This window comes from Salvelinus sp. IW2-2015, linkage group LG6.2, assembly GCF_002910315.2.
Source record: "Salvelinus sp. IW2-2015 linkage group LG6.2, ASM291031v2, whole genome shotgun sequence".
NCBI classification, from domain to species: Eukaryota; Metazoa; Chordata; class Actinopteri; order Salmoniformes; family Salmonidae; genus Salvelinus; species Salvelinus sp. IW2-2015.
Window position 1 is genome coordinate 25,299,921 of NC_036846.1, and position 8,732 is coordinate 25,308,652.

The 8,732-nt window shown below is 36.3% G+C and overlaps 1 protein-coding gene across 1 annotated transcript in view; it reads left to right on the forward strand.

Annotated features, from left to right (window-relative positions):
• The first annotated feature begins 381 nt into the window (after positions 1 to 381).
• Positions 382 to 8,732, forward strand: part of LOC111966037 (protocadherin-11 X-linked) — a 206,197-nt gene continuing 197,846 nt past the window's right edge. Inside the window, exon 1 of the mRNA XM_070444173.1 lies at positions 382 to 1,144. The gene's annotated coding sequence lies outside the window, so the exon portion shown is untranslated. The remainder of the gene's footprint in view (positions 1,145 to 8,732) is intronic.

The following is an 8,732-nucleotide window of genomic DNA, read 5'->3' on the forward strand; positions in this document are numbered from 1 at the left end:
AGAAAAATAAGTTTTAGGTAAGAAATAAATAAGTAAGAATTAAAACATAAAAATAATTAAAGAGCTGCAGTAAAATAACAACAGCTGGGCTATGTACAGGGGGTACCGGTACAGAGTCAATGTGGGGGAGTTAGGCTAAGCTATTGCAGTCCCCCCTCTTTCTCAGGCAGTTATTGGAGCCAGGCTACAGCAGAGCCGATGCATCTTGTGGTGTTTGTAGTGGTCAACACCAGACTCGACATCCAGCTAAAAGTCAATGCAGGGAGCTCCTCTTTGCAGTGCAGCTTTAAGAGGATTGGAGAGGATGGGATCTGTAATATGTATTGTAGGCTCCTCCTCTCACAGTGATGTCAGTCGGAGGCAGAGAGGTGGGCAGTACTAAGGGACCGGGTTCATGCAATACTACTGAGACAACTAGGCACAGCTTAGCACACAGATACAGCATACCGTCTATTTCAGCCCCGCTGTAAGTGATACCGCACTAAGGAACACTTTCATCAAACTCCGTTGGGGGACAGAACACCACCCAGGCTACAGCCCATTTACGTGTTATTTTTTTGTTGCTGAATAATAACCTTTAAAAAAAATAAACAGTGCCGACAGAGCTGAAGTTTTCAGTAATCGTACCAAACTGTTTCATTTTTGTGCGCTCTTGGATGGAAGTTTATGCGCTTGTTAAAACGCTGTTACACATGCTCAATGAAACGATCTTCCATACAAGCGATTTGCACCATTTGTTGCAAGAGAGAGCATTTTAAAACACACGCAGGCTAGGGCTATTTCATGTAAATCAAGCGACTTGGACCATCAGCATCTCTCCTGCCGCCCGCGATTGAACCACAGTTAACCCAAGATATCTGAAGAGGAATTACATAGGCTCTTTGAGTTACAAAAATATTCTGCAATCAATGCTTTTGCCTCCCGCATGTGGACCATAGACTTTTTTAGGACATGGATCATTTGCTGTAGTGGATAACCCTATTGATGTGTGTTTTGTTTGATTCACGCTACCGAAGAGGATCTTTTTTTTCTCCACTTTTCCACTTCAGTGTAATTCTATGGCACTTCTTCTTCTAAAGCACTGATGTCGCTACGTGACGGGAATTGCGATTGATTTTCCATATTCTGTTTCAAGGGATAGAAGGTAAACATTACTATCATCACTAGTGTCAAGTAAAGACAGGTAACATAATTCATTTCTAATATTAGCTTATTTCATTCTGAATACAATCCTACAAGTTTTCACGGTATCATGTCATATGGAAATAATAGGTACATTTAAAAGGAAATTATTCAACCTAGTTAAAGGAAAATAATTTTATGATGATGGTCAAATATAAGAATCCAAATTGACCATCAATTTACGCAAACTGTAGCCTATATGGCTACGGACCGGATGCCACATCGCAGTTGATTCGCGTCGCTCAATAACAGGGTTGCATGCATGGCACCATAAAATGTTATCAAACAACTTATAGATAAAATCACAATAATCACATTCAGCTTGAAAACGAGACACCCATTGAGTCATTGTTTTTACGCATCGGATTTGGACAGTCACAAAATCTATCGTGCAACAAAAAAAAAACATTCATCTCGTTATAGTAAAGGTCTTTATTGTTATGATCACGACACGTTTCAAAACATTTATACTGTATTTTCTTCAAGCAGCCTATAGGGTATTATTGAATAGACTATTCAACCATTGCTGTCGCATAACAATTATTGTCGGTCATGAGTTATTCAATCTGTGCGTGCTCAACATTGGTATACTTTTTTCAAATTCCTGTTTAAGTAGGCTATGTAAACTAGGCTACTGCATACTTTTCGGAAGGTGAGTTTTTGACTGCACGTTTAATGAGCGGGTTAGCAGAGCGGTCACTAGCTGGCACAGCCACAAAGTCATAAAAAATCAGATTTTTTCACCTAATCTTAACCACACTGCTAACCCTAATGACGGTTAATGAGTATCATAATTAAAGCGGACCTCCCTGGTCAAATTGCATTATGGATAATGCACACAGCGACTGGAATGCAGCGTTTACCCTGTCAACTTCACGGGCATTATCCCCTTTTACAAAAGCATTGTCAGTAGGTCCATTATTTGATATATACGGACTGATTAGTGCTCTTGAGGAACACATATGCTGTACAGTACACACAGTACCCACACGCTCCATGCTCGAAAAGGACATGCACTAGGCTATCCATGCTCCTTTTATTGAGGAGATTCACAGGGGCAACATAGTCACTACCATATAGCCTTTACATTTTACATAGCAGGCGATGTCATACTGTTATTGTAGTGGACGATAAGTATTATTATATGAACTAACCATAGGCCTATTCCTTGTTTGAGCAAATGGAGGCTATTCACATTTTATTCACAGCATGTTATCCAAGATTGATTGCTTAATGATTTTCTGACTTAGATGACATGTCTGAATTTACTCTTAGAAAGACGTGTTGAGTCTTCTAAGCTTTTCTGATAATTTATATGGTGTAGGCAGTGTAGGCTAACAAAGATTGATAAAGCTTTAGTTAGATCTACACCTTAGTGATCATAACACGTCTACAGTCTCTTAGTTTTGCATTCATTCAAAATGTACACCAGTGTGCTTAGTTGTCCTGTCCTTAGTTGTGATAATTAACCATTGCTTAGTTGAATGATAAACTAGTCTTCAATGGTAGTTAAGTATGACGTATGACATCTGAGTGTTCTACCTGGACGTGCAATTTTGACTGTGACTGGTGTTGCCTCTTACAAGTCCACCAATTCACAAGTAGCTGGTTTTATATTGGTTCGTGGTTTTATAGCTGGTGAAGCTATATCAACAGTGTCCAAAACAATATCTGAGACTCCAGTTGCCAGCTTCAAAATGTGGTTGTGAATGGTCCTCCTTCTTCCTCTTATTGTATTTATTATATGATATAATTATGACATTTTTTATTATTTTATTATTATCATATATTATAGTATTATTATCATATATATTACATTATATTATTATTATCAAATATAATATATCATATTATTTTTATCATATTTATTATATTATAGTATTATTATCATATGTACTATATTATTATTGCCATATATAATATACTATATTATTGTTATCATATATATTTTATTATATTATTATTATCATATATATTATATTATATTGTCATATATATTATATTATTATTATCATATATATTATATTATATTATTAGTATCATATATATTATATTATTATTATCATATATATTATATTATATTATTATCATAGATATAAAATTATATTAAATATATTTTTATATGACTATTATTATTAGTTGTATTATCATTATTATCATTATTATTATTATTAATAATCCTGCTACCAGTCACTTTCTCTAATACCCTCCTATATCTACATTCATACCTGAAATACTCCAGTATCCCTGCACATTGTACATGTGGTATTGACACTGTGCTTGTCTTTATTATCTGTTTCATTTGTATTAGTTATGCTATTTTGATATTGATTACTGCGCTGTTGAGTCGAGCGTGCAAGTTAAGCATTTCACTGTACTTGTGCATGTGACAAATACAACTTTAACTATAATTGTATTTGAATTTAAATCACGTCTATATTTCTTCAGTAGCCTAACTTCCACAATGATTTAGAACGATAAACATAATTTGCACATACATAATGTCTGTCTCATAGGGCATGGCCACCATCAAACACAAACACAATCATGGGTATCAATGATGTGTATTTTATTGTGAACAGTATAGTCTTCATCAACTCTTTGGCTAACACACCAAACACGTCTCATTTAATCCTGCTGTGCTAAACTACTTCTCCAAATGCATAGATGTTAAAAAACGGGTTACCAAGCCAATGGTTTCTCGAGAATGATTGCTATTCCCTTTCCTAGAAAAATTACAATAATATACTGAACTAATAGTATTCACTACTCTCCATAGCTACCAAACAAACTTGTGTTTGTGACAAATACAAATTGATTTGAAGGGTTGTTTGACTATCCAATCAAAAGTTTGAATAACGCAAATGTTATCAAAAATATTACATTTTTACTCTTTAGCATTAGATGTTCAAATGATCCTGATCTTTATATTGGCGCTGGTAGTCAACGTGTAATTAACTAACATGTCTCTTCACTGCCCTCTAGAGGTACTCTATGAACTGACGTGACACGATGTAAAGGATTTTCATGCCAATTTTTTGTGATGTTATCACCTTTGTGTTGGTCATTCTTAGTGATGTATCTATGGAATATCTTGACGTTTTCTTTCTCATATTAAAAACAGAAATGATTTTGATTATTATCTCATCGTGTTGACATTTCTATCCAGAAAATAATGCAACTGCACAAAAGCAAAATAATATTCTCATAACTTTGAAATGTTTGATTTATTTTACCTCGGGATTGATATATGACTGATGCATTTACTGTACATTGGGACTAAATTAGATTTTAACAAATTTGACAGAAGAATTAAGACATTGACAATGTATTCGTCTTATCTGAGCTAAAATGTCAAAAAGACAATACGATTTAGCTATTTTTTTTAAATGGTTCATTTTTATCAGCACGAATCTCCTCTGCCCTAGCTCTGAAGACCACAGTCGTTATTCAGTGATGACAAATCTACCATTATTCCTCTTGTGACAACCAGATAAGGAAACTTCTAGGCTGTAGATCTTTTAAAGGGAGACTGAATAGATCTTGACAATAAACCTGTCTGTCTGCCAGTCTGTCGAAGATCCATGGAACCAAGAGAGATAGAGACTGGGGTTACCAAGATTGTGTCGCTTTGCAAGTCCAGCTTGCAAGGCTTATAAGAAATATCTCTTCATGTATATCCATGGACACCCAAATCACAGTTTTGGGGATAGAGAAGTTTGTTGCCGCTACTCCATTTCTGGAGTGACTCCATCAATCTTCCGTTTAAGATGCCAGATAAATACATTCTTTGGAAAGGTGAAGGTGTTTCCCCCCTCTCTCTCCTCTGCCACAGCTCAGTCTGATAATACTACCCTGCCCGACTGGCCTGTCCATCATATTGTCATGTAAAGTAATCCAGGAGCTGTCTGCTACCAGCCTCCCCCATTTCAGCTCTGTCTCCAGAGAGAGAAGAGAAGCAGAGTTGTCTTGCCTAGGGCTCAAAATAGCTCTTTCTGGAGCCTAGTGAAATGTTAGCATGGAAAGATGTTCTGCTTGATTGACATTTCAACTTTATTTTTCATTATTCATTCATTCATTATTTTCCCAATTCTTCGTTGTCAAACTGTTCTTTTTTGAAACTGTAAAAGTTGTAGCTCTTTGCTTGATCCCATTAGATCCAATGTATAGTTTTGAAGATGGTGTAATTTGGTGAAAGATCTGAGCATAATATAATGAGTCTAACCCTAACCCTATAATGAGTCTAACCCTATAATGAGTCTAACCCCAACCCTATAATGAGTCTAACCCTACCCTATACATGCAGTCTAACCACTATAATGAGTCTAAAACCCTAACCCTATAATGAGTCTAACCTAACCCTATAATGAGCTAACCCCAACCCTATAATGAGTCTAACCCTATAATGAATCTAACCCTGTAATGAGTCTAACCCTATAATGAGTCTAACCCTAACCCTATAATGAGTCTAACCCTAACCCTATAATGAGTCTAACCCTATAATGAGTCTAACCCTATAATGAGTCTAACCCTAACCCTATAATGAGTCTAACCCTAACCCTATAAGAGTCTATCCCTATAATGAGTCTAAACCTAACCCTAATGAGTCTAACCCTATATGAGTCCAACACTATAATGAGTCTAACCATAACCCTATAATGAGTCTAATCCATAATGAGTCTAACCCTAACCTATAATGAGTCTAACCCTATAATGAGTCAACCCTATATGAGTCCAACACTATAATGAGTCTAACCATAACCTAAATAGTCTAACCTATAATGAGTCTAACCCTAACCTATATGAGTCTAACCTTAACCTATAATGAGTCTAACCCCAACCCTATAATGAGTCTAACCCTATAATGAATCTAACCCTGTAATGAGTCTAACCCTATAATGAGTCTAACCCTAACCCTATAATGAGTCTAACCCTAACCCTATAATGAGTCTAACCCTATAATGAGTCTAACCCTATAATGAGTCTAACCCTAACCCTATAATGAGTCTAACCCTAACCCTATAATGAGTCTATCCCTATAATGAGTCTAAACCTAACCCTATAATGAGTCTAACCCTATATGAGTCCAACACTATAATGAGTCTAACCATAACCCTATAATGAGTCTAATCCTAAATGAGTCTAACCCTAACCCTATAATGAGTCTAACCCTATAATGAGTCTAACCCATATGAGTCCAACACTATAATGAGTCTAACCATAACCCTATAATGAGTCTAATCCTATAATGAGTCTAACCCTAATTCCTATAATGAGTCTAACCCTAACCCTATAATGAGTCTAACCATAACCCTATAATGAGTCTAACCCTATAATGAGTCTAACCTTATAATGAGTCTAACCCTATAAGGATTCTAACCCTATAATGAGTCTCACCTGAGTTCTTCATTATGACAATGATAGAAAGACAGTCAGATAAGATTCTAGGATAGAACAATAGAACACCTTGCCCTTCTGGCTGATTCCAAATGACTTTGATTAAATCCTTCAAATATTGTACTAATTGTTTTACTTTAGGGATGCTGTTATGGCAGTTAGATGGCACCACCATCTCAATGTAAAATATCCCAAATTGTAAAGTTTTCATACGGTAGTCATAGATTCATTCTCAAGACAGTGTACTAGCTATGTACTGTAGATAGAAAATGCACAGTTCCACAGAATTCTTCTCAACACAGCTGTGCATAATCTCTGTGATGGATATTAAAATAACGGTGCTGGGAGGGGAAATGAAAGGCAGATTGATACTCTCTTTATTACCTCCTAACCACTGTGTTGTGGGAGTCTACATCTCCTATAAGGCTTATGGTAAACGCTCAGAGATCAGATGGATAGGCCTGGAATGCAGCGAGACGTAAATAACAAATTCATATGTTAGTGATTGGATGTAAGTTGTTGGAATGATGTAAAAATAACGTTGAAAAGCGAAGCGTTATTGAAGACATCCATGTTTAACCCCAGTGTGTTACAGCTGTGGTGTTATGTAATATTTATTATAAGATGTCTTCCAAGGTTTGACATTAAAAAGGGGTCATGAATTCTCCTATTTTATATCACCTTTATTTTGAAGTCATACTGAGACTAGGATCTGTTTTACAGATGAGCCCTGCATGAATACGCCAAACACATACAATACACAACATTACAAAACATATTAAGAAAAACGGACACATTTATCAACATAGAGGTCTCCGATCATGACTGTGTAAGTTGTTTCACATAAAGGGCGCAAAAAAACTAAAATAAGCTTTACCCAACTCTGTGGAAACTGAAGGGTCATCCAGTGTTATTCAAGCCTGAGACTGTTAGGCAATTTGTAAGTCTAAATTGATAGATACATAGGACGTTTCTGCATCAGTGCTTTGTAGATCAACACAAGACAATGCTGCTCTCTCCTTACATATAAAGAGGCCCAACCGACTTTTTGACACAAAACACAATGGTGAGTTCTAGAACCATCCCCAGTAATAAAACTAAGGGCACAATGGTGAGTTCTAGAACCATCACCAGTAATAAACCTAAGAGGCACGTTTCTGCATCAGTGCTTTGTAGATCAACACAAGAACAATGCTGCTCTCTCCTTACATATAAAGAGGCCCAACCGACTTTTTGACACAAAACACAATGGTGAGTTCTAGAACCATCCCAGTAATAAAACTAAGGGCACAATGGTGAGTTCTAGAACCATCACCAGTAATAAACCTAAGAGAACAATGGTGAGTTCTAGAACCATCACCAGTAATAAACCTAAGGGCACAATGGTGAGTTCTAGAACATCACCAGTAATAAACCTAAGAACAATGGTGAGTTCTAGAACATCAACAATAATAAAACTAAGGCACAATGGTGAGTTCTAGAACCATCACCAGTAATAAACCTAAGAGAACAATGGTGAGTTCTAGAACCATCACCAGTAATCAAACTAAGGGCACAATGGTGAGTCTAGAACCATCACCACAGTAATAAAAACTAAGAGAACAATGGTGAGTTCTAGAACCATCACCAGTAATAAACCTAAGGGAACAATGGTGAGTTCTAGAACCATCACCAGTAATAAAACTAAGAAACAATGGTGAGTTCTAGAACCTCACCAGTAATAAACCTAGGGCACAATGGTGAGTTCTAGAACCATCACCAGTAATAAAACTAAGAGAACATGGTAGTTCTAAACATCACCAGTAATAAAACTAAGGCACAATGTGATTCTAGAACCACACACAGTAATACACCTAAGGGCACAATGGTGAGTTCTAGAACCATAACCAGTAATAAAAACTAGAGAACAATGGTGAGTTCTAGAACCATCACCAGTAATAAAACTAAGGGCACAATGGTGAGTTCTAGAACCATCACTAGTAATACACTAAGGGCACAATGTGAGTTCTAGAACCATCATATAATAAACCTAAGGCACAATGGTAGTTCTAAACCATCACTAGTAATAAACCTAAGGCACATGGTGAGTTCTAGAACCATCACTAGTAATAACCTAAGCACAATGGTGAGTTCTAGAACCATCATAGTAAATA